Source organism: Bos javanicus, chromosome X (genome assembly GCF_032452875.1).
Source record: "Bos javanicus breed banteng chromosome X, ARS-OSU_banteng_1.0, whole genome shotgun sequence".
In the NCBI taxonomy this organism is placed as follows: Eukaryota; Metazoa; Chordata; class Mammalia; order Artiodactyla; family Bovidae; genus Bos; species Bos javanicus.
This window is the reverse complement of record NC_083897.1, coordinates 21,497,838-21,523,461: the sequence shown is the minus strand read 5'-3', so window position 1 is coordinate 21,523,461 and position 25,624 is coordinate 21,497,838.

Sequence of the window (25,624 nt, the reverse complement as noted above, 5' to 3'; positions counted from 1 at the left end):
GAATCTGCCTGCAATGCAGGAAATCCAGGTTCAGTCCCTCAGTCAGGAAGATCCCCTGGAGAAGGGAATGGATACCCTACCCAAGAATACTCCAGTATTCTTGCCTGGAGAATTCCATGAACAGAAAAGCCTGTCAGGCTACAGTCCATGGCGTTGCAGAGTCGAACATGACTGAGTGACTACCACTTTCACTGTCATGGAGTTTAACAAAATTTTACTGAAGGCTTTAGAATAACAGAAGGTGCTATGGCCTAAATGTCCATTTCCCTGCAAAACTATATGCTGAAGTCTTAACTCCCTAAGATGCTGGCATTAGACCATGGGGCCTTTGGGAGGTACTCAAGTCATGAGTGGTACTGTTATCAATGGGATTTGTGATCTTATAGAAGAGGCTCCAGAGAAATCCCTAGGCCCTTACACTATTGAGGACACAGTGAGAAGATGCAGCTATGAACAAAGAAAAGGGCCCTCGCCAAACTTCAACTGTGTTGGCACCCTGATCCTGGGCTTTCAGTGCCTACAACTGTGAGAAATCAATTTGTGTTGTTTATAAACTACCCAGTCAGTGATATTTTGTTACAGCAGCCCAAATTGATTAAGACAGAGAAGAACTACCATGTAGAGAAAATCATAAATGTGGTTATTCATTATTACATTTCCTAGGCTTTACAACATCACTATGAACAAAGCTAGTAGAGGTGATGGAATTCCAGTTGAGCTATTTCAAATCCTAAAAGATGATGCTGTGAAAGTGCAGCACTCAATATGCCAGCAAATTTGGAAAACTCAGCAGTGGCCACAGGATTGAAAATGGTCAGTTTTCATTCCAATCCCAAAGAAAGGCAATGCCAAAGAATGCTCAAACTACCACACAATTGCACTCATCTCACACGCTAGTAAAGTAATGCTCAAAATTCTCCAAGCAAGGCTTCAACAGTATGTGAACCCTGAACTTCCAGATATTCAACCCAGATTAGAAAAGGCAGAGGAACCAGAGATCAAATTGCCAACATCTGCTGGATCACAGAAAAGGCAAAAGAGTTCCAGAAAAACATCTATTTCTGCTTTATTGACTATGCCAAAGCCTTTGACTGTGTGGATCACAACAAACTGTGGAAAATTCTTCAAGATGTGGGAATGCCAGGCCACCTTACCTGCCTCCTGAGAAATCTGATGCAGGTCAGGAAGCAACAGTTAGAACTGGACATGGAACAACAGACTGGTTCCAAATTTGGAAAGGAGGATGTCAAGGCTGTATATTGTCACCCTGCTTGTTTAACTTATATGCAGAGTACATCATGTGAAATGCAGGGCTGGATAAAGCACAAGCTAGAATCAACATTGCCAGGAGAAATATTAATAACTTCAGGTATGCAGGTGACACCACCCTTATGGCAGAAAGTGAAGAGGAACTAAAAAGCCTCTTGATGAAAGTGAAAGAGGAGAGTGAAAAAGTTGGCTTAAAGCTCAACATTCAGAAAACGAAGATCATGGCATCTGGTCCCATCACTTCATGGCAAATAGATGGGAAAACAATGGAAATAGTGAGAGACTATTTTTTTGGGCTCCAAAATCACTGCAGATGGTGACTGCAGCCATGAAATTAAAAGACACTTGCTCCTTGGAAGAAAAACTATGACAAACCTAGACAGCATATTAAAAAGCAGAGACTTTATTTTGCCAACAAGGTCTTTCTCATCAAAGCTATTGTTTTCCCAGTGGTCATGTATGGATGTGAGAGGTGGACTATAAAGAAAGCTGATTGCGGAAGAATTGATGATTTTGAACTATGGTGTTGGACTCTTGAGAGTCCTTTGGATAGCAAGGAGATCCAACCAATCCATCCTAAAAGAAATCAGTCCTGAATATTCATTGGAAGGACGGATGCTGACGCTGAAGCTCCAATACTTTGGCCACCTGATGCAAAGAACTAACTCATTGGAAAAGACCCTGATGCTGGGAAAGATTGAAGGCAGGAGGAGAAGGGGACAACAGAGGATGAAATGGTTGAATGGCATCACCGACTCAATGGACATGGGTTTGAGCAAGCTCCAGGAGCGGGTGATGGACAGGGAAGCTGGCATGCTGCAGTCCATGGGGTTGCAAAGAGTTGGACACCGAGTGACTGAACTGAGCTGAGGTTTTATAGGTTAGGTCTATTTACAAGTGCTCCTCCCATTGGCTGACACTTTCCTTACTCCTGTCATCTACTGCCATGTCAAAGGGCTAGCTAGCCTAGCTCCCAATGAGGAGAGTATCTTCAACCTTGTCCACACCATCCAGATATCACTCCTGACCTTCATTTTCAAGGCCTAAAGAATGAAGGAAAGATCTCCTTGCTTCCAGTGGAAATCACTGTAATCTCATCAGAGATGCTACTCTGCCCTCCCATGAAATCCACCGTGTACATCTACAGGGCAGTTTAGCTCTTCATTTTCACAAACTATTCATCCTAGATCTAAATCTGAGCTAGAGCTTTACAAAACCAAAAGTCCATTAAAGTGATTTTCCCAAAAGGAGAGAATATTATTTTACCAGCAATAAATTCTCAGAGCAAAAGTAGGAAGTTGTTGGCAACTTTAAAGAGCAGCTCGTCCCTACTTCAGGTTGTGTGTGTACACGTGTGCTCAGTCGCTTCAATCGTATCTGACTCTTTGCAACCCCATGGACCATGCAACCATTCTTGCTGGGATTTCCCCAGCAAGAATACTGGAGTGGGTTGCCATGCCCTCCTCCAGGGGATCTTCCTGACCCAGGGATTGAACCTATGTCTCCTGTGTCTCCTACACTGCAGGCGGATTATTTACCACTGAGTCACCAGGGAAGCCCTACTTCTGGTTAGTTTAGCTTTTTTTGTTTTATTGATTTATTTTTGATGGAGTCTACTTTTCTCTATATATAAAGTTCTAGAGTTCTGTTCCATGTAGTATTATACCTGATCACATAATGCCCTATATACTAATGATCTGTTCCACCAGTTTTGTCTAATGGCCTCAGCTTTAGTGTAGGATCTACAGGAAGGGTAACTATATCTGCTACTACTTTATTAAAACAGGCAGATTCACATAGGGATTAAGAGTTTGGACTCTGGAGCCAGACCTCCTATCACAGAGTAAACGCTAAGTGTGCCTTTTACTGTAATGCCTTTGGGATGACCTGCTGACATGTCTGGTTCCCTTTCTGGAGAACTGGGACTGACTGGATGGACTACAAGGACTCATTATCTTTAATAGCCAGATGCAGAACTAGTTCAAGGGCTGAGTGCCAATCTAAATTGAGGAGGAAAGCTAAGATCATTATCAAAGGTATATATCTGAGAAGTGAGGCTATAGAGATCAAGAGCAGGAAAGCAGAATCCAAGACAAGTTTGGGAATTCGACCCTGGACAAGACCAGGGAGCTGGTGCTTGTTACTAAGGTGTGATGTGGGAAGGATAGGGCCAAGCTGACCTCTCTGCACTCTCTACAAGTCCTTACATGAGTTATTTTCCTTCATGCAAATGACACCACCCTTATGGCAGAAAGTGAAGAAGAACTAAAGAGCATCTTGATGAAAGTGAAAGAGGAGAGTGGAAAAAGTTGGCTTAAAGCTCAACATTCAGAAAACGAAGATCATGGCATCTGGTCCCATCACTTCATGAGAAGCAGATGGGGAAACAGTGGAAACAGTGTCAGACTTTATTTTGGGGGGCTTCAAAATCACTGCAGATGGTGGCTGCAGCCATGAAATTAAAAGATGCTTACTCCTTGGAAGGAAAGTTATGACCAACCTAGATAGCATATTAAAAAGCAGAGACATTACTTTGCCAACAAAGGTCTGTCTAGTCAAGGCTATGGTTTTTCCAGTAGTTACGTATGGATATGAGAGTTGGACTATAAAGAAAGCTGAGCACCGAAGAATTGATGCTTTTGAACTGAAATGTGTGTTGGAGAAGACTCTTGAAAGAGTCCCTTGGACTGCAAGGAGATCCAACCAGTCCATCCTAAAAGAGATCAGTCCTGGGTGTTCATTGAAAGGACTGATGTTGAAGCTGAAACTCCAATACTTTGGCCACCTGATGCAAAGAGCTGACTCATTTGAAAAGACCCTGATGCTGCGAAAGATTGAGGGCAGGAGGAGAAGGGGACGACAGAGGATGAGATGGTTGAATGGCATCACCAACTCAATGGACATGAGTTTGAGTAAACTCCAGAAGCTGGTGATAGACAGGGAGGCCTGGCGTGCTGCAGTTCATGGGGTCGCAAAGAGTCAGACACGACTAAGTGACTGAACTAAACTGAAGTATCAGAAAGCTCCATCAACAAAGACATATTATTCCCATAAATCAGCATTTTCCAAAGAATGCTCTGGATAAAACATAGGTTTTTGAGGAAGTCCCTAGGCATATTGTGAAACCAGTTTGAGAATTGTAGCATTCAACAAAGTTTGAAACGTGTTTCCTTATTTTGGGGCCTCTCAAAGTATGTTAATCTGCAGTATGACTCACCAGGATGGAGCTAGACTATGCAGCATTACCCTGTGTATACTTGAGAAGGGAACCTTCTTTTAAGGTTCCCTCCCTGCCATAGCTCATTATATCTACAGAGCACTTCAGGCTTATTATCACAAAAGAGGCCATGTGAGTTCAACACATTTTTGCGTTGCAGTTGGATGTATCTAGTCACATGACTAGGCAGGGAACATCAAACCAGGGACAGTAGAAGCTGCAAAGGTTTGCTTCCAACCAAGTGGTTGACAGAGTGCAAGTGGCAGAAATCAACTATGTTCTCTTGGGGTTCGGAAGAGCCATGGAAGGGGAGGCTATGAATCAGATACGAGAGACTCCTTCAGTGGAAGGAGAGGAGAGCATTACCTGGAGGATCAGCTATTTCTGGTATGCTGCATGGTGCTAAGCATGGAACTATATACTTCACATACAATATTTCATTGAACTCTCCCAACTACCTCACAAAGTCAATCTCATGATTCTACTTTGTAGATTAAGAAACTGAAGTTTGGGACTTCCCTGGTGGTCCAGTGGCTAAGAATCCATGCTCCCAAAGCAGGGGTTGTGGGTTTGATCCCTGGTCAGGGAACTAGATCCCACATGCCACCATTAAAAGATTCTTCATGCCACAACAAAGATCCCACAGGCTGAATCTAAGACTCCATGCAGCCAAGTAAATAAATAAAATTTTTTTTAAAAAAAAGAAGAGAGGTATAAATTGCCTAAGGTTATCCAGTTTATTAGTTTGCAGGGCTGGGATCCAGCTTAGGTGGGTCTGACTCTAACATCTATAGTCTTTGCTCTTTCCACCAAACCATGCGGCCTCAACAGACCTATGCTCAGGGCTTTCTCGCCCCTGCCTTAGGGGTATACACTCTAAAAGTAAGGGAGGAAAATGCCAGCAAATAACTCAAATAGAGTAATGCTGGAGGCCTATTCAAGACACAGTGGCACATGAAGGGAAGAAGGTGTTCTCATCAAGTCAGCTTGGGTTGTGGGATGGAAGGTTGGCCAGGGAAGTGTTCAAAGAGGACCAACCCCTTGAGCTGAGTCCTGATAAAAATCACTGAGGGTACAAGGGTAGGTAGTTGAGGGGTATGGGGTTCATTCCTAACACAGGAAGTAGTGTCCATATGGAAACTGTCATAAAAACTTTTCGGATGAAAAAACAAACTTTTCCTCAAGCAAAAAGTCTATATTTCCATGGCTGATAGTTCCGTTTAGAAGTTCAGAGACCTGACCACCAAAGGAAAATACAACAGAGCCAAAGGAAAAAACCAAAAGCATTGCTAATCTGCCATCTGCACCAATGATGTAGGAAAATAAACGAGAGCTAAGCAAAACAAAACAACAAAAACGCTTTAAACAAAAAAGTCATCTTCTAAGACAGGAGGAAAGCTCTGTCTCCCAAAGCCATGGCCATGTTTTCCGTGTTTATGCTGTGGTGTGACCGAGGCCTCACAGTCCTGGTGGGGGCCTGTCCCTTTTTATGCTACATGGCTTAATCTGTCTCCATCACTTCCCAGAGTCAGACAGGAATCAGCTTAAAATGCCAAGGCTTGACTTCAGCTGTGTGGGCGCCTGCCTTCCAAGCCACAACATCTGAATGCAGCCTCCTCCCAGTCAAGGAAACAGTCGGTAAGGAAATACCATAGTTAGGCTCTTTGCAACTTGCTAGAAGTGTGAGGTGGCGCTTCATTTCCTGATCGCTCAGGTGGAAATTGTAAAAACAATTAAGACCAATGACTAATCACCGAATCAAAGCAGGTTGCCCAACTCATTTGCAATTGTGTGCTCAGTCCTGTGTGCCAACAAAGAAAGACTTGGGGAGTTTATTATTTAAACCAATTAAAAGCTCTAGGCAAAGCAAGTAGTCAATTTGTGGCCACGTGGTGGGAAAACATAGTTTGAAGAGCCTGAGGAATTTCGTGAGCAGAGCCATATGGCCAAAATCGGAATGAAGCACCCAGGATTGCTGGGAAAGTCGGCACTGCAAGCAATTTCAGAATAAAAAGCTTCACCTAGCAAGAGCAGACTTGTGCTCTGTGCTCGCTTCTACCCCCACCTCCCCCCTAACTCCACCTCCCCCATATTCTAGTCTGCCTGCAAGGCTGGTAGTTCTAACCAACAGTAAAAGCAAAACGAACAGACTAAAATCCAAACTCTGACTGTTCAGCAAGAGACATTGCTAAATTTCCTGTCCACCATTTGCACTTTTATGTATTTTAAGGCTACCTAGAGAGTTCTTAAAGGCCCAGATGATGAAAATCGGCCGCCCTTCTTCCCAAATGAGGTGCACAGTCCATCTGGAGAGGGCACTCACACTTTTGTATGAAGCTGTAGGCCGTAAAACGGAAAGTAAAGAATTAAAAACTGAAGCCATTTGGTAGCAGTTATAAAAAAAAAAAAAAAAGGCTGAGGGAAGTAGAAGGTGGTGTGGTAGGGGCAGTTATTTCAACAAATTAGATTTACAGAATGGATGTCATGGAGTAAGCCTTTACTGAAAGTTCCTTTTCATGTCCCCATGAGATATTTTCTGCTTACATTTTTTTTTCTGACCTACAAGTCCCTTTGTGGCTAACCACTCCCCTCCCCTTGCATTTTCCTGGAAAGTCTAATAATTCTTATGCTCCCAATGGAGCTCACTTCTTAAGGTCCTGGTTCCTTTCTCCTTCAAGTTCCCTCCAAAACAAGCATTCTCAGACACTCCTGATTACAGAAGGAGGAAGAACAATTGTACCGGAACCAACTGGAAAAATTTGACAGCTAAGTCAGCTAGCTGCAGCTGTCCTGTACCATGTTGTATATTATAACTAATGCACTAAGATTAAATAATTTTTGTACATCAATAAACAACGTGGTTCATGGTATGCAGACAAGTAAATTCAGTAACAAAGAATAACAGCTGTAATGTCATTCCTTTCAAAAAGTCTAGCACTGTCAATATTTCTAAAATTAATATGGCACACCTGTTAGTGTGTTGTGGGGTCGTGAAGATTACAGCTCCAACTTTCTGTTACTTGGAGGATGGCAGCAGGAAAAGGGTAGAGGGGCTGCTAGGCTCTCAACCTGAGCTTAGCCCAAACCGTTATCATTTGCTGTGGTCATCCAAGACCACCTCATTTTATTCCAACAAGTTGGTAGCAGCAGAACCAGCTGGCATCACAGATTAAAAGTTCTGGTCCCTGCATTTTGAAGTCAGAGGCCTATAAAGAGTGAGGATGAAAAAGCAGAAAACTGTAGAACCTAGATTTCCATGCCTGACCCTGAGGCTGCTGCTGCTGCTGCTAAGTCGCTTCAGTCGTGTCCGACTCTGTGCAACCCTATAGACGGCAGCTCACCAGGCTCCGCCGTCCCTGGGATTCTCCAGGCAAGAACACTGGAGTGGGTTGCCATTTCCTTCTCCAATGCATGAAAGTGAAGTCACTCAGTCATGTCCGACTCTTCGCGACCCCATGGACTGCAGTCTACCAGGCTCCTCTGTCCGTGGGATTTTCCAGGCAAGAGTACTGGAGTGGGGTGCCATCGCCATCTCCGCCTGACCCTGCTACTGGGAGCTAAAAAGTTCTCAGAAAGTCACATAGCCCCATGGTCCTGCGTAACTATCCAAAGCCTCTTCTTTCCTAAACTGTCAGTCATGGAAGAGACCCGAGTGATCATCTGGTAAGTGCTGAAAGCATATCCCCACTTCTAAATCAGCGGGAATGGGAACAGCATGTCACAGAGACAAACTGAACTGCTTTGAGTAGTGGATTTCAAAAGAGGTGATTGAGGAGTTTCAAAGCTCTTTCTTTTAGAAGCAATGTGGCCCGTTTGCAGACACCCCTGAAGTCCAATCTGTGCATATTTGGGATGGCCCTCCATATGTGTGAGAGCACTAGAAACTCTGCCTAATTTACAAAACAGAATGACAGCCATGTCACCTGCCTGGCAGTCAAGTGTGATAGGCGTTACAGCTGCTAAACAAGACGTAGTTCTTTGCTAGAAGAAGAAACATGCACAACTGAGACACGCAGAACTAGTCCTTTGTAGTTAGGCGTGGCCATGTGAGTTGATTTGGCCAACAATGTGACAGTGAAAGTGCCTGTGTTAATTCTGGGTAGAAGCATTTAATTGCTTCCATTTAAGAGCTTCCAGAGCCCTCTTGCCCTGGCCTGCTAATCACTGAAGCAAGGTGTTGAGACGTATTCATGAGATGCTATGGAGTGACTCCACAGAGCAAGCCTGACCCAAACTCACCCACTGTTCAACTCAGATCAACACTCACATAGGGTACCATTTATCCCGATTTTACAAATGAACAAACTCAAGTTCTTCCAACTTAAGTGATTTACCTACAGCACATAGTTAGCTCTTGGCAAAGCCAAGATTCTAATCTAGATTTTCGTGGCTCAAAAGGCACACTTTTTTTTTTCTCCATATGGATCTATTAAGTGGTTGCTGGGCCATTTGTACCCTCTCCCACTTGGGTGCCAATAGAGGCAAAAGGGTGAGACATCTGGAACCAATGAAGTTCAGAGATCGCACCAAAGGGAAATACCAAAGCAGTGGCAATAAGCTAAAGAAAAATTCTCTCAGTACTGGAGAGGCCACACAGCTACCACAGTTTGCAATAAGAAGAAACAGCCCAACTACTACTACCACTTAGGGAACCATTTGAGTATTTCTCTGGTAATCCCTTACCCTCACCTGCTTCACTAAACTCCAAAGATGGGAAAAAAACTGTGACCAAGATCACTTTTCTTAAGGCACTTTCAGATTATTCTGCTTTATGTCTGCTGATGACTGAGCCAGACCAAACCATATTTTCTGCCATGATGATGAAGAAAAGTCAATATTGCATGAACTCCCCACGTGCCTGAGCTGGGATTTAACATGGCAAAATTGATGTGTGAACCAGTGTTGCTATTTAATGTGGTTTCTATCAAAGTGTTCATAAAACCTGGGGCTGCAGCTGGCCCCCATTAGGTAGTTTCTTGGTGAAAGTTTTCCAAGGAAAACTTTTTTAACAACTTCATAAAGTCAGGTACAAAAGGGCAGTACAATGACTGGCTGAGAGACATGGGATTTTTTTATCATTTGATTGGATGTTAAATGCGGATTTGTTCGGTCCATTTCTGGAAGAAAACCTGAAAGACATCAAAGGCTACATTTTGAGTCTTGCATGATTTTATATATTCATCCATTCATTTGTTCAACATTTATTTAGTACCTACTATATGCTAGGGACTGAGTCAAATGTTGGAAGGAACAGAAAGATGAATAACATTCGGGGTCCCAGGGATGTGAAGGAGAAGACAGAATACAACTGTAATTTAAGGCAGTCTGAGGCAAAGGTTGGAATTTGTAAAGCTATTTGGAAAAGTGCCTGGTGCCAAGTAAATGCTAAGAAAATGTATGCCTAGTCTACATGTACCGTTCAGCTCAGTCATGTCTGACTCTCTGCAACCCCATGAATCGCAGCACGCCAGGCCTCCCTGTCCATCACCAACTCCCAGAGTTCACTCAAACTCATGTCCATCAAGTTGGTGATGCCATCCAGCCATTTCATCCTCCATCGACTCCTTCTCCTCCTGCCCCCAATCCCTCCCAGCATCAGGGTCTTTTCCAATGAGTCAACTCTTCGAATGAGGTGGCCAAAGTATTGGAGTTTCAGCTTTAGCATCAGTCCTTCCAATCTTTAGGACTGATCTCCTTTAGGATGGACTGGTTGGATCTCCTTGCAGTCCAAGGGACTCTCAAGAGTCTTCTCCAACACCACAGTTCAAAAGCATCAGTTCTTCAGTGCTCAGCTTTCTTCACAGTTCAACTCTCACATCCATACATGACTACTGGAAAAACCATAGCCTTGACTAGACGGACCTTTGTTGGCAAAGTAATGTCTCTGCTTTTTATTTTTTTTCTGCTTTTTAATATGCTATCTAGATTGGTCATAACTTTCCTTCCACGGAGTGTCTTTTTTTAATATAAATTTATTTATTTTAATTGGAGGTTAATTACTTTACAATATTGTATTGGTTTTGCTTTCATGGTTGCAATCACCATCTGCAGTGATTTTGGAGCCCCCAAAAAAATAAAGTCTGACACTGTTTCCACTGTTTCCCCATCTATTTCCCATGAAGTGATGGGACCACATGCCATGATCTTAGTTTTCTGAATGTTGAGCTTTAAGCCAACTTTTTTACTCTCCAATTTCACTTTCATCAAGAGGCTTTTGAGTTCCTCTTCACTTTCTGCCATAAGAGTGGTGTCATCTGCATATCTGAGGTTATTGATATTTATCCTGGCAATCTTGATTCTAGCTTGTGCTTCTTCCAGCCCAGCATTTCTCATGATGTACTCTACATATAAGTTAAATGAGCAGGGTAACAATATACAGCCTTGACATACTCCTTTCCCTATTTGGACAGTCTGTTGTTCCATGTCCAGTTCTAACTGTTGCTTTCTGACCTGCATACAGGTTTCTCAAGAGGCAGGTCAGGTGGTCGGCTATTCCCTATTTGGACAGTCTGTTGTTCCATGTCCAGTTCTAACTGTTGCTTTCTGACCTGCATACAGGTTTCTCAAGAGGCAGGTCAGGTGGTCGGCTATTCCCATCTCTTTCAGAATTTTCCACAGTTTATTGTGATCCACACAGTCAAAGGCTTTGGCATAGTCAATAAAGCAGAAGTAGATGTTTTTCTGGAACTCTCTTGCTTTTTCCATGATCCAACAGATGTTGGCAATTTGAGCTCTTGTTCCTCTGCCTTTTCTAAAACCAGCTTGAACATCAGGAAGTTCACGGTTCACGTATTGCTGAAGCCTGGCTTGGAGAATTTTGAGCATTACTTTACTAGCGTGTAAGATGAGTGCAATTGTGCGGTGGTTTGAGCATTCTTTGGCATTGCCTTTCTTTGGGATTGGAATGAAAACTGACCTTTTCCAGTCCTGTGGCCACTGCTGAGTTTTCCAAATGTGCTGGCATATTGAGTGCAGCACTTTCACAGCATCATCTTTCAGGATTTGAAATAGCTCAACTGGAATTCCATCACCTCCACTAGCTTTGTGCATAGTGATGCTTTCTAAGGCCCACTTGACTTCACATTCCAGGATGTCTGGCTCTAGGTGAGTGATCACACCATCGTGATTATCTGGGTCGTGAAGATCTTTTTGTGTAGTTCTTCTGTGTATCCTTGCCACCTCTTCTTAATATCTTCTGCTATGTGTAAAACTGGATGATAATGCTTTGGGATAATCGTGGATTTATTGCTAGAAGATAACCGTCACCTTCACACAAAAGGTAAAGTTTGGGAATATGTGCTATTGCTTTCACCTGAACAACCAGATGCATATGTTTTATAGAAACACCACTAATCTTCCCTGTATGACTCTGCTTCAGGAGATCTATGCTCGAGTTTGAGGAAATCACATTTTCAGTTTCTTAAGGACAAAATGTGAAAGAAGTCTTCCCACCCATCAGACTCTCTTACCCACACACCTAGGTTAGTTCCAGATTTGGGTAAGTATTGGCCATTCACCTACCCAACCCTTCCATTCAACCATCATGGACAATAATGCTACTGTAGTTCAGAGGAGAAACTTGATTCCATAGGAGATGAAGTAGTCGAGCAAGGCTCAGTGAAGGAGGCAATCCTAAAGCTAGGTCTTGGGGATGAAGCTTGTACACAAGTAAAAAGGAAGAAGACAGACATTCTAGAATTCTAGAGTGGGCACCAGTTCAGTTCAGTCACTCAGCCATGTCCGACTCTTTGCGACCCCATGGACTGAAGCATGCCAGTCTTCCCTGTCCATCACCAACTACCAGTGCTTGCTCAAATTCATGTCCATCGAGTTGGTGAAGCCATCCAACCATCTCATCCTCTGTTGTCCCCTTCTCCTCCTGCCCTCAATCTTTCCCAGCATCAGGGTCTTTTCCAATGAGTCAGTTCTTTGCATCAGGTGGCCAAAGTATTGGAGTTTCAGCTTTAGCATCAGTCCTTCCAATGAATATTCAGGACTGATTTCCTTTAGGATTGACTAGTTTAACAAAGCTATGACAAACCTAGATAGCATATTAAAATGCAGAGACATTGCTTTGCCAACAAAGGTCCATCTAGTCGAAGCTATGGTTTTGCCAGTAGTCATGTATGGATGTGCGAGTTGGACCATAAAGAAAGCTGAGCACTGAAGAATTGATACTTTTGAACTGTGGTGTTGGAGAAGACTCTTGAGAGTCCCTTGGACTGCAAGGAGATCAAACCAGTCCATCCTAAAGAGTGGGGATAGCCTGAGAAAAAATACAGAAGTAGGAATGTGCTTAGCATATTTGGAGAACAATGGATAAACCAGGTTGATAGGGACACAATTCAGAGAAATAGTAGGAAATCAAACTCATGGTAGATAGGGTCAGATCATGGAGAATCTCAAATTCCAGTCTAAGGAGCTGCATGAAACCAATACCCTATATATGTTGCAAACACTATACTTGGAAAAATATGTAGCAAGGATTGAGTTCCCAAATTTGCAAGAATTTTGTTCTTAACAGTATCATTCATTGTTCTAAGTCTCAGAACTGTTTGTCCTTCCAAAAGATCTGCATACTATGGAATCCATAGGACTTTGGGGTTATGAAAGAAAAATTCCTGTGAATCCAGGGCAACACTGTTCCTGGGGAATGTGTCCCTGAGAAAAGGAACTAGCATTTGCAGACATATGTACAAAATTTTTGTACATATATTCTTTAATTCTCATGAAAAAACTCTATGAGATATTTTCTAATATCCCCATTTTACAGATGAAAAAACTGGGCCTCATAGTAGATAAAAACAGGATTGAAACATGAATCTGCTTTATTCAAAATCCTGAATTCATTTCACCATGCCACACTGCCTCCTGAATGGAATCTCTTTGCAAAGCTTCAAATTGGGGCATCCTGTGATTAACTCATGCCTCTAGTTGTTATTCTCTTAAAACTTAGTAAAATTCCTATTCGCCTGTTGTCCAAACATCCTTGAATGTCAAGGATGTCAAGAATGTCAAGGAAATTCTAGTCAAGCTAGGGGAAACAATGAACTCAATAAAGGACTTCCAGAACAATTAATCATAAAGGTCAAACTACCCTCACATTTACTTAACCATCAAAGGACACAACTCCATGGACCAGGGGAAACGGTACTGGCTAGAACTACCTAGCTGAGGATTGAAGGACTATCCATCAAGCAATGAGCAGACATGGATTGTCTGTGAACCACCTGCCAGTGCAGAAGACATAAGAGACGTGGGTTCGATCCCTGGGTTGGGAAGATCCCCTGGGGTAGGAAATGGCAACCCACTCCAGTGTTCTTGCCTGGAGAATCCAATGGACAGAGGAGCCTGCTGGGCTACAGTCCATGGGGTCACAAAGAGTCAAACATGACTGAAGCAACTTAGCACAGCACACACTGCTGCCTAATTAAGCATCATATCACTGAAACTACAATGAGCAATTATACTACCAGGTAACATAGTATAGCACTCAAGAGTTTGCAAAGGTACAACTGCACTCTGAAACACCACCAACCCTGACTTTACAAATGAGGAAACTGAAGTTCAGAAAGCCTAAGTAACTTGCTCAAGATCACATATCTCAATGAGAGGTAAAGTTGAAAATCAAACCCTTGCCTTTTGACCCCAAAGTTCACTACTCTTTCAATGCTAAGACACTTGCTTGCCTTCATTTTGGCGAAACAACCAGTTGAAAGACTACCAAAAAAATCACCAACCTAACTGCTTTGATTTCTCAATGCTAAACTTCTAGTTTCTGAGGTTCCTTTTTCCAGCCTCACCTTCAACCCTCCACTGACTGGACTGACCAGCTGGGCTGGTACCATGCAGACATAGTCTATATGTCATATGTGCAGAAAAACTCCACCTCAAACTCCCAAATGCAATAAACTTGACTTTTAACCTTAAGGAAATCCAAAACACATGTCAACCATAAAAATGGCATTGGAGAAATTAACAACAGGTTATCAGAGAGACAAGACTTTCCAGTAGTGTTATATAGATGAGTCGTGACTAGCCTCCGTCAAAAACCCTGGAGGGTATTATGATGATAGAGATGCCAGAGAAAAACATAGGAGCAAGATAAATAACTACCTGATGAGCTAGGCAGCAAGACTCAAAAGGTCTATAAAAATTCTAGTCATCAAACCATTTTATTCACTAGCTACCCTACTTCGTCACATATTTTAGTAATATATGTATTCATCATTGCCTATGTCCATCAATCAGAGAAATTACCTTATGGATGAGAAAATCAGTAAATTACACAACCCTTACCTTTTTAGCTCTCAAGCAAGTGGTCTAACAATTGAGATAAAGATTCTAATCTAGGCCTTTATTGCCCAGGAACTGAATCATGCAAGAGCCTCCTACCTCACATCCCATTACACAGTAGTTCTCAAACTTGAGAGTCCATCAGAATCACCTGGATGGCTTGTTAAACCACAGACTTCTGAGCTCCAATCTCAGAACTTTTGATTCAATAAGTCTGAGGCAGGGCTCAAGAATTAGCATTTCTAACAAGTTCCTCGGAGAAGGCAATGGCACGCCACTCCAGTACTCTTGCCTGGAAAATCCCATGGACGGAGGAGCCTGGTAGGCTGCAGTCCATGAGGTCGCTAAGAGTTGGACACGACTGAGCGACTTCACTTTTACTTTTCACTTTCATGCACTGGAGAAGGAAATGGCAACCCACTCCAGTGTTCTTGCCTGGAGAATCCCAGGGACGGGGGAGCCTGGTGGGCTGCCGTCTATGGGGTCACACAGAGCCAGACACGACTGAAGCGACTTAGCAGCAGTAGCAGCAGCTACAAGTTCCTGGTTGCTATGGACACCACTAGTCCAGGGATCACACTTGGAGAACAAAATGCTGTACAGTCATCCAAGCAATCATCTAAAAACATGTACTTTCACATGATTCACAACCGCCATTACAATAAAGTGCAGACTCTAGTGCCTAGTACTGCAAGCTCCACTTACCCTCTCTCTTCAACCTTATCTCTCAGTACTCACAAACACAGACCCTCCCATCCAGCCAGCAAGGTTTCTTCAATGGTCCTGAACTTCACACTTTTACTGCTGACTTCAATCCCTGCTTCATGCTGTTCCTCTCAAAGGAAATGCCTTCATTTTCTCTTTGCCCACCAATATCCACAGCCTCTGGCTCCTGTTGTTCCACTTCCTCTAACTAGGCTTTCCTGACTGTTCTAGCTGCAGTCATCTCCTACAAAGGCCAATAGCAGTTCTAATTTGCACTCCTTTTAGCAAGCAGGAAGTTGAGTGGTTTTCTGTATGTCTCTTCTTTGTATCTCAGGAAACTCAGTTTCCTCTAAGCCCATATCCTAAGCAGTGTTTCATTAGCCTCTCTGTCAGACCCATGGCAGTGCTAGACAAATAGTATGTACTCAATAAATACATTCCTTTTTAACAAAGTTTTATTAATTAAGGATATTTGATGTATGTATTTAAAAACCGGTAGAGCTTCAGTTCAGTTCAGTCATTCAGTCGTGTCCGACTCTTTGCGACCCCATGAATCACAGCACGCCAGGCCTCCCTGTCCATCACCAACTCCCGGAGTTCACCCAGACTCACGTCCATCGAGTCAGTGATGCCATCCAGCCATCTCATCCTCTGTCGTCCCCTTCTCCTCCTGCCCCTAATCTTTCCCAGCATCAGGGTATTTTCCAATGAGTCAACTCTTCGCAGCACAATAATAAATGGTATATTTTAGCTAGTTAAGCTTATTTTGCTTTCAAGTTTTTGTTTATTTGTCTTACATTTCTTCAGTGTTCTGAGAATTTCAGAGTACAGTTACATTTGTAAAATTATGTTGAGAACAGATGGGAAAACATGAGTACGATCTATGCATTTGCTGGGTATTTCCCAATATGCTTACACATGGAGAACAGACCTAATTTACAGAATTCAACTTAACCCTCTGGTAACGCAGATGCATCATAGGTGCCTTTGACCCAGATCACCAAACACTGATCTAGACATATGCTAATTAAGATTTCATTAATGACAAAAATATCCTGCCTTCGAGAGGTGCCTTGGTGAAACTGGAGGGAGATTAAAAAGACAATTATATTTCGTAAATCACCCCCCCTTGTTCTCTATGAAATACTTTGAGGCTGATTTGGTTTAATTCCGCCATTTCAAAAAATCGCACTGGGGGGAAAATGGGAATACAAAAAGAATAATCTCCCAAAGCAAATTTAAACTATTCTAACAGGGACACTGCATGTCAAAAACAAGTAATGTCTCAAACTACGCTGTCTGGGTTCTTCTTCCCATAGGATCTGAACTGATGAAAGGAAAACAGACACAAATTTTATCTACACACACAAACTAGTTTGAATTTTTTTTAAAAGACTGTGCTCCATTTCTAAACATATTAGTAACCTTGGTTTGATTTTAGTCAACATCTGGTACTTTTGGTCTTCACTCCAGTCTCATATAACAACACTTAGTTTCTAAAACATGTGAGAGAGTAATCACCTGGAAGCTGGACATCCTTCCAATGACAGTGCCAGGGTTCCTCAACCTAATGATATTAGTGAGAACTAGCAATGGATTTTTGACTTTGTTTTGGATTTTTCTTTCTTCAAAGAGTCTCTCCAACTCCAAAAACTTTGCTAGACAAGTGACTGCTGAAATGAGTGTAAAGTAACAGGCTTGTTGGTCTCTATGGTAGGCCATACATAATCACCATAGAAATATATAATTACACCTGTCAACTTCATCTTGTGTAATTGATTCAGTGACTAACAATGTCAGTGGCAGGCTAAGCTTTGAGGTCTTGCTGCGAGAAAATACTCATACATGGCTAAACATCTTGGTATCTTAATTGCTTGTCATACTGCCAGGGCTCCTGTGTTGTATCTATCTCCACAGCAACAGACTGGAATAGATAAAGCATATTTAATAGCTTAAGAGTGAAGTGATCACCTTTTTTTCGTTTTATAGGCCCTTTAAGAAAACCATGGAGTTGTCAAAAATAATCTAGTCATAAAGTCAGCTTTGAAAGAAAAGTCTAAAATATGACTCCATACATTTAAAACTAGATGCATGCTATGAGCTTTTCAAAGAAGAATCCTCTAATTATGATTATGAACAGAGGGAAGCAGCCCATGCTTGAACATGTACAAAGGCACAATGAAGTTTTCATCACACTCACTGTCTTTTGAGGAATTAGAATACATTAAAATCCCTTAACCACAAAGCAAGAAAGCCCTGGAAACTACTGGACATTGGCAGGTTTCTTTTGAGGGGGTGGTTTGGAGGTCAACATCATGGTAAGATAGAGGCCACCAACACTAGGGAGCAGCATACCAACTGTAGTTGCATGATATGAAGATGAGGAGTCGTGGCTAGTGTGGTAACAAAAGGCAACAGGTTATTTTTAAAATTTAACAAATTATATCCTATAGCTAATGCTTAAAAAGTACAATGACTAACTGAAAGTGGTCAAGAAGCCTACAGATCCACCATGTTTTACCCAAGATTAAATAACTTTATACACTTCACAGATGCAAACTAACTCTCACACCCAGTCTCTACTGATCTCTTATTTCTATTTAACAAGCTGTCATTTGTACCAACCCAACTCAGGCAACTGATTTCCAAGGCTAGCAAATTCCATTCATTCATTAATTCAGTCACTTATCCAGTCAGTCAACATATTTTTGAGCACTTCCAGTGTGTCAGGCACTGCCCTAGCTGTTGGGATGCAACAAGAGAACATGTGTGTTAATGGGAGCATGTAAGAATGGCATTAACGCATTCAAATGATCACAAAAATTTTCCTGAAGGAGGTGACACCTAAGCTGAGTCTTAAAGGATGAGTAGAATATTAGACTTGTTTTAGGGACTAGAGAAAGGAGATCAGACACAATAAAAACTCGCAGAGGTATAAAACAGTTAGGGCATGAGATGGCATAAGGGGTGAGAAGGGAAGAAGGAACCAGATCATACAGGGTTCTGTTATCATATTAAGGATTTTAGATCCTGGCCCTGAGAACAATGGTGAACTGGTTTTTAAGTGTGTTTGGGAGGAGGGTGCTGCTGCTGCTAAGTCACTTGAGTCGTGCCCGACTCTGTGTGACCCCATAGACGGCAGCCCAACAGGCTCCTCCGTCCCTGGGATTCTCCAGGCAAGAACACTGGAGTGGGTTGCCATTTCCTTCTCCAATGCACGCAAGTGAAAAGTGAAAGGGAAATGGCTCAGTCGTGTCCGATTCTTCGCAACCCCATGGACAGCAGCCTACCAGGCTCCTCCATCCATGGGATTTGCCAGGCAAGAGTACTGGAGTGGGGGTGCCATTGCCTTCTCCGGGGAGGAGGGTGGGTGGGTGTATATGTAAGGAATGATCCTCGCTGCACTGTTAAGAACAGAAAAATTCTTCCAGAAGAATAAGATTTTTTCCTCCATTATATTCTCCTTGACCACAGTATTTGACATTGCTTAAAACATGGTTTCTTTGATATTTTGCTCTTCCATTTCTCTTTCTCCAGTTCCTTTGCTAGTCTTATTTCTTCTATCAAATCACTTGATCCTTCTCTTCTCCCCACTGACACCAACCCTATATAGGCTATCCCAAACTACCTTCGTAATTGGCCTTCCTGCTCCCTCTAGTCCATTTTGTACTCTTCTAGAAAATTGTTCTTCCTAGTCCATCTTCAGTAGTATGATATGCATCTGACATTTCTAGTTGCATAGCAACCATGCCCCCATTGTTGGTAACAGCATCATGATTTTCCTTTGGAAAGTAAATCCTCCCTACCGGATGCTGTCCCACTTTCCTTTGGCCAATGGCCAGTTATGTAACCTAGGCCAAGCCAATCAGACTTTCCATGGAATTTGAATCTTTTCCCAAGAGATTGAGACGATTGGGATCTGGTTCATCATAAGAGAAGAATACTAGAGTATGTATTTTATTTACCATGGTCTTAGAGCTGTCATAGTTCTTGTATTTACTAAGGCTTGGTTGTTGTACATGCCCTTCAGTTCTGTAAACTACTCTATGTCCTTCTAGTGTGAGTATGTCTACATATACATGTATACATATGCAGATGTACATATGTGCATGTGTGTGTGTTTGTACAGTGCAAGTTAGCCACAATCCAGATGGTTGGATGGCATCAATGATTCAATGGACATGAATTTGAGCAAACTCTGGGAGATAGTGAAGGACAGAGGAGCCTGGCATGCTGCAGTCCTTGGGGTCACAGAGTCGGACACGACTTAGCAGCTGAAAAGAAGTTCTATTGATTACAATGAAGAGTGCTATCTTCCCACTGGCATTAAAGGCCCTTTCCCAATTGATACCATCTCTCCTATCCAAACATATATACTACCATTAGCCAACCTAAACCCTCTGCTACAATCCTCTAAGTCTCCCTTCTCTACTCCTGCCACCATACCTACTTATAAATCCCCAACGTCATACTTTTGCATTCTGCCCTCCTGGTCTGCCTTTATATCCCATCTCACTAGACAGTAATGAAGGGTACATTAGATAAGCAGTATTATGATGAAGGTTTGGAAAAGAAGAGATAAGGAAAAAATAGGTCCAGCCTTAAGGCATAATCTCTATTTTTTTGGCCTCCTATCTGCGGCTTTCCCTCATAACTCTAGGAACATTGCTGTCTAGGTTCTAGGGATTTTTTTTCTAACAGTTTCCATCATAGGGATGAGAATTAGGACAACACTCTAATGGTGTCTTCCCTCCTTTGCTTGTTCATAGATTTTCAGAAAGAAGCCTCTCTTCTACTACCTTTCTTCCTTCTTCCCAACCCCACCTATCAACCTGAGATTTTGTGCAGTAGCTCTTTTTAAATTCTAAAGAGGAAATATAGAAGAGATTTCCTTCTAATGGCCTGTCCTTGGGCCGTTGGGACCTTATGTGTTTGGAAGTACAGTATATTACAGGCAAGAGTTTGGAGTCAGATAGACCTGAGTTGTTCAGTTCTGGTTCTGCCACTTATGAGCTACATGACTATACCACTAACCCTCAGTCCCTTCATATGTGTATTAATCTAATATGTATATTAGATGACATGATGCATTTTAAAGTGTCAAGCACAGTTCCTAGCACATAGAAAGCATTTACTAAATGTTGATTATTTTTATTAGAATGGTGATTGTTTTCTTAACCAATATCCCTAAACCTAATTTTATTTTCTTTGAATGCCAAATTCTGAATCTGTGGCAACAGAAAAGGCCACACATGGGCCACCCTCTCAAATAGAGTAAATGTATTCTGTTACTTTTTTTTTTTTTTTTTGGCCACTACATATAGAACTTCTCCCACCAGGGATGGAACCCATGCCTTCTGCAGAGGAAGTATGGAGTCTTAACCACTGGACCACCAGGGCAGTCCCTAAGATATATTCTGCAGAGAAGCCTAGATTATTTCTAAGCCACTTCCACCTCCAAAATTCACTGACTGACTCTCATGGAGAGATGTCTATGAGTGGGTGAGTGAGTGAAAGTCGCTCAGTCATGTCCAACTCTTTGTGACCCCATGGACTGTAGCCCACCAGGCTCTCCTCTGTCCATGGGATTCTCCAGGCAAGGGTTTCCATTCCCTTCTCCAGGATATCTATATGTATATATAAAAGGATATGTCTATATGTATATATGAAAGGACTAAGTCTCACTTTGTATCTTCTCTGAAAATAGTTTCCAAAATCTGTTCTGTGGTTATCTTACCTAGTGTAGTGATTAGTACGTGCTTTAGAATCAAGAGAGCCAAGGTGTGAATCCAAACCCTGCCAGTTACTGGCTGTGTAAAGCTGGAAAATAAACTTTATGATCCACAGATTTTTTTATCTATAAAAATAGTAAGGATAGCACTTAGCTTATAAGATTATTGTGAGGATTTGATAAATGTTATATATTTACTTATATATATTGAGTTGAGTACCATGCTTTCCCATTAGTAAATACACAACAAAATAAAGTCAAAAAGCATATCCCATAAAAGGAAAACTTATAAATTGGACCTCACCAAAATTTTAAGTTTGCTCTGCAAATGACCATAGTAAGACAATGAAAAGGCAGGCTAGAAAACAAAGAAGAAAATGTTTGCCAGGAAGAAAAGATTTGCAAATCACATATCTGCACAAAGGATTAGTGTTTAGAATACATAAAGAAATCTCAATAGTCAATGTTTTTTAAAAAAAAATTTAAATAGAAAGTCAACTAAATACATGAGCAGAAGTGAAAGTCACTCAGTCGTGTCCAACTCTTTGCAACCCCATGGACTATACAGTCCATGGAATTCTCCACGCTAGAATACTGGAGTGGGTAGCCTTTCCCTTCTCCAGGGGATCTTCCCAACCCAGGGATCGAACCCAGGTTCGATCAAACATTTGATGAGCAGACATTTTATCAAAGAGGATATTCAGATGGCAAATAAGCACAAGAACAGATGTTCAACATTATTACCATTCAGTTCAGTTCAGTCACTCAGTCGTGTCTGACTCTTTGCAACCCCATGAATCGCAGCATGCCAGGCCTCCCTGTCCATCACCAACTCCCGGAGTTCACCCAAACTCATGTCCATCGAGTCGGTGATGCCATCCAACCATCTCATTCTCTGTCGTCCCCTTCTCCTCCTGCCCCCAATCCCTCCCAGCATCAGAGTCTTTTCCAATGAGTCAACTCTTCACATGAGGTGGCCAAAGTATTAGAGTTTCAGCTTTAGCATCAGTCCTTCCAATGAACAACCAGGACTGATCTCCTTTAGGATGGACTGGTTGGATCTCCTTGCAGTCCAAGGGACTCTCAAGAGTCTTCTCCAACACCACAGTTCAAAAGCATCAATTCTTCGGCACTCAGCCTTCTTCACAGTCCAACTCTCACATCCATACATGACCACAGGAAAAACCATAGCCTTGACTAGATGGACCTTTGTTGGCAAAGTAATGTCTCTGCTTTTGAATATGCTATCTAGGTTGGTCATAAATTTCCTTCCAAGGAGTAAGCGTCTTTTAATTTCATGACTTCAATCATTAGCCATTAGGGAAGTACAAATTAAGACCCCAATAAGATATTACAATGTATCTATGAGAATGACTAAAATAAAAAATCTTGACAATACCAAATGTTGATGAGAATACAGAGAAACTAGATCACTCACACATTGCTGATGGGAATGGAAAATGGTAAGTTGCTCTGGAAAAAAGTTTGATAGTTACTTATAAAACTAAACATATGATATGGCTCACCATATTACCTAGAAATTGCACTCTTAGTTAGGAGTTTACACAGAGAAATACCATGCTCAAAAAAAAATCTGAAAACAATTGTTTATAGCAAATTTATTCATATTAACCTCAAATTGGAAACAGCTTAGATGTCCTTCCAAAAACATATTATGCTACAACTAAACCATGAAATACTACTCAGCAATAAAAAGGAATGAATTATTGGTGCATGCAGTAATTTGAATGAATCCTCAGAGAATTATGCTGAGTGAAACAAGCCATTGCCAAAAGATTAAACACCATGTGATTTTATTATACACAACTATTGAAATAACAAATTTATAGAAATGGAAACACAGAAAGTAGATTTAGCAACTGCTTAGGGCTAGGAGTAGGTGAAAATCAGTACTGCTAATTGGTACAAGGTTTCTTTTTGGGGTGAGAAAAATGTTCCAGAATTAGATTGTGGTGGTAGAGGTGGCACAAGTTCACAAATATACTAAAAATCACTGAATTGTACCCTTTAAAGGGTGAATTTTATGATATGTGAATTATATCTCATTTTTTTTTAATGAAACAGAGAAATGATAGTGGCAGAGAGCTGAGTATAAGAGGTAGAGGTGAAAAATTGGTCATGTTCTGGATATATTTTGAAGATAAAGGTAACATTATTTGCAAATGATTAGATGTCAGACATGAGAGAAAAAAAAAAAGAGGATACATAAACTGTGGAGGTTTTTGACTTTCATACATCATGAGAAACGCTGGACTGGAAGAAGCACAAGCTGGAATCAAGATTGCTGGGATAAATATCAATAACCTCAGATATGCAGATGATACCACCCTTATGGCACAAAGTGAAGAGGAACTAAAAAGCCTCTTGATGAAAGTGAAAGTGGAGTGTGAAAAAGTTGGCTTAAAGCTCAACATTCAGAAAACGAAGATCATGGCATCTGGTCCCATCACTTCATGGCAAATAGATGGGGAAACAGTGTCAGACTTTATTTTTATTTTTATTTTTTTTTTGGTTCCAAAATCACTGCAGATGGTGACTGCAGCCATGAAATTAAAGACGCTTACTCCTTGGAAGGAAAGTTATGACCAACCTACATAGCATATTCAAAAGCAGAGACATTACTTTGCCAACAAAGGTCCGTCTAGTCAAGGCTATGGTTTTTCCTGTGGTCATGTATGGATGTGAGAGTTGGACTGTGAAGAAGGCTGAGTGCCGAAGAATTGATGCTTTTGAACTGTGGTGTTGGAGAAGACTCTTGTGAGTCCCTTGGACTGCAAGGAAATCCAACCAGTGCATTCTGAAGGAGATCAGCCCTGGGATTTCTTTGGAGGGAATGATGCTGAAGCTGAAACTCCAATACTCTGGCCACCTCATGTGATGAGTTGAGTCATTGGAAAAGACTCTGATGCTGGGAGGGATTGGGGGCAAGAGGAGAAGGCGACGACAGGATGAGATGGCTGGATGGCATCACCGACTTGATGCACATGAGTTTGGGTGAACTCTGGGAGTTGGTGATGGACAGGGAGAACTGGAGTGCTGTGATTCATGGGGTTGCAGAGAGTCGGACATGACTGAGCGACTGAACTGAACTGAATAGAGTCCAGAAGAGGTCTGGGTTTAGGCAGAAGATCAAGAGAATAGTTTTGTTCCCATTATGTGTGAAGTGCTGGCTAGATGCCTGTGTTTGTTTCCTATTTCTACTAGAGACAAACGACCACTTAGTGGTATGAACCAAGCAAATTTATTATCTTACAGTTTTGGAAGCCAGAAGTTTGAAATGGATTTCACTGGACTAAAATCAAGGGATTAGCAGGCCTATGTTTCTGTCTGTACCCTCTCAGAGAGAATCTGTTTCCTTGCCTTTTTCATCTACTAGAGGTCACCTGCATTTGGCTTGTGGTCCCCTCCTCAACTTTCAAAGCTAGCAGCATAGCATCTTCAAATCTCTATCTGACTCTGACATCTGCTTCCATCATCACATCTCCTTCCCTACTCTCCTTTATTTCCAAGGACATTTGTGACTACATTGGGCCCACCTGGATAATCTAGGATAATATCTGCTTCTCAAGAAGCATGACTTAATAACATCTGCAAATCCCTTTTGCCACATCAGTGATACACATTCACAGGTCCAACGTACTAAGAAGTTGACATCTTGGGCAGTGGAGTAGGGGGAGGTGCATTATTCTGTCTAGCACAATATCTAAATAGAGGTACTGAATTGGTAGCTAGTTACAGGAATGTAGAATTCAGAAGGTCCAGGCTGGAGAAGTAAATTTGTGAGTTTCAGTATTCATGTGTTATTTAAACTCACACCACTGAATGAGATCCTCAGGGGAGAGAATATATACAGTGAAACGTTCCCAGGACTGAGAGCCTAGGGACTTTCAATGTTAAGAAGTTGGAGAGATGAGAAGAGGCAAGCAAGGGAATTGAAGAGGCAACTGAAATAGGAGGGGTCACCGAGTGAGTAGGAAAACCAAGAGAAGGCAGTATATTGGAAGCAATGAAAAGAACATGCTTAAGGAAGAAGGGGTGACCAGCTGACTCAAATATTGCTTTAGGTCAAGGAAGATGAAGACTGAGGTTGACTGTTGGATTTGACAATGTGGAAGTCACTGGTGACCATGAAAGGGCAGTTTTTGTGGAGTGGCAGTTTCAAGACAAAAGGAAATCTGTTTCCAGCCATGATAGAGTAACAGAGGTCAAAAATGTACCCTCTGTCCTGAAACAACTAAGAGACTTGTGAAATATATGAACCATGAGGCAATCTACTCAATGTGAGAAAATATTTGCAAATCATATATGTGAATAAGATGTTATATAAAAAACCCTTACAACTCAATAACAAAAAATAACTATTTTAAAATAGGCAAAGGACTTGA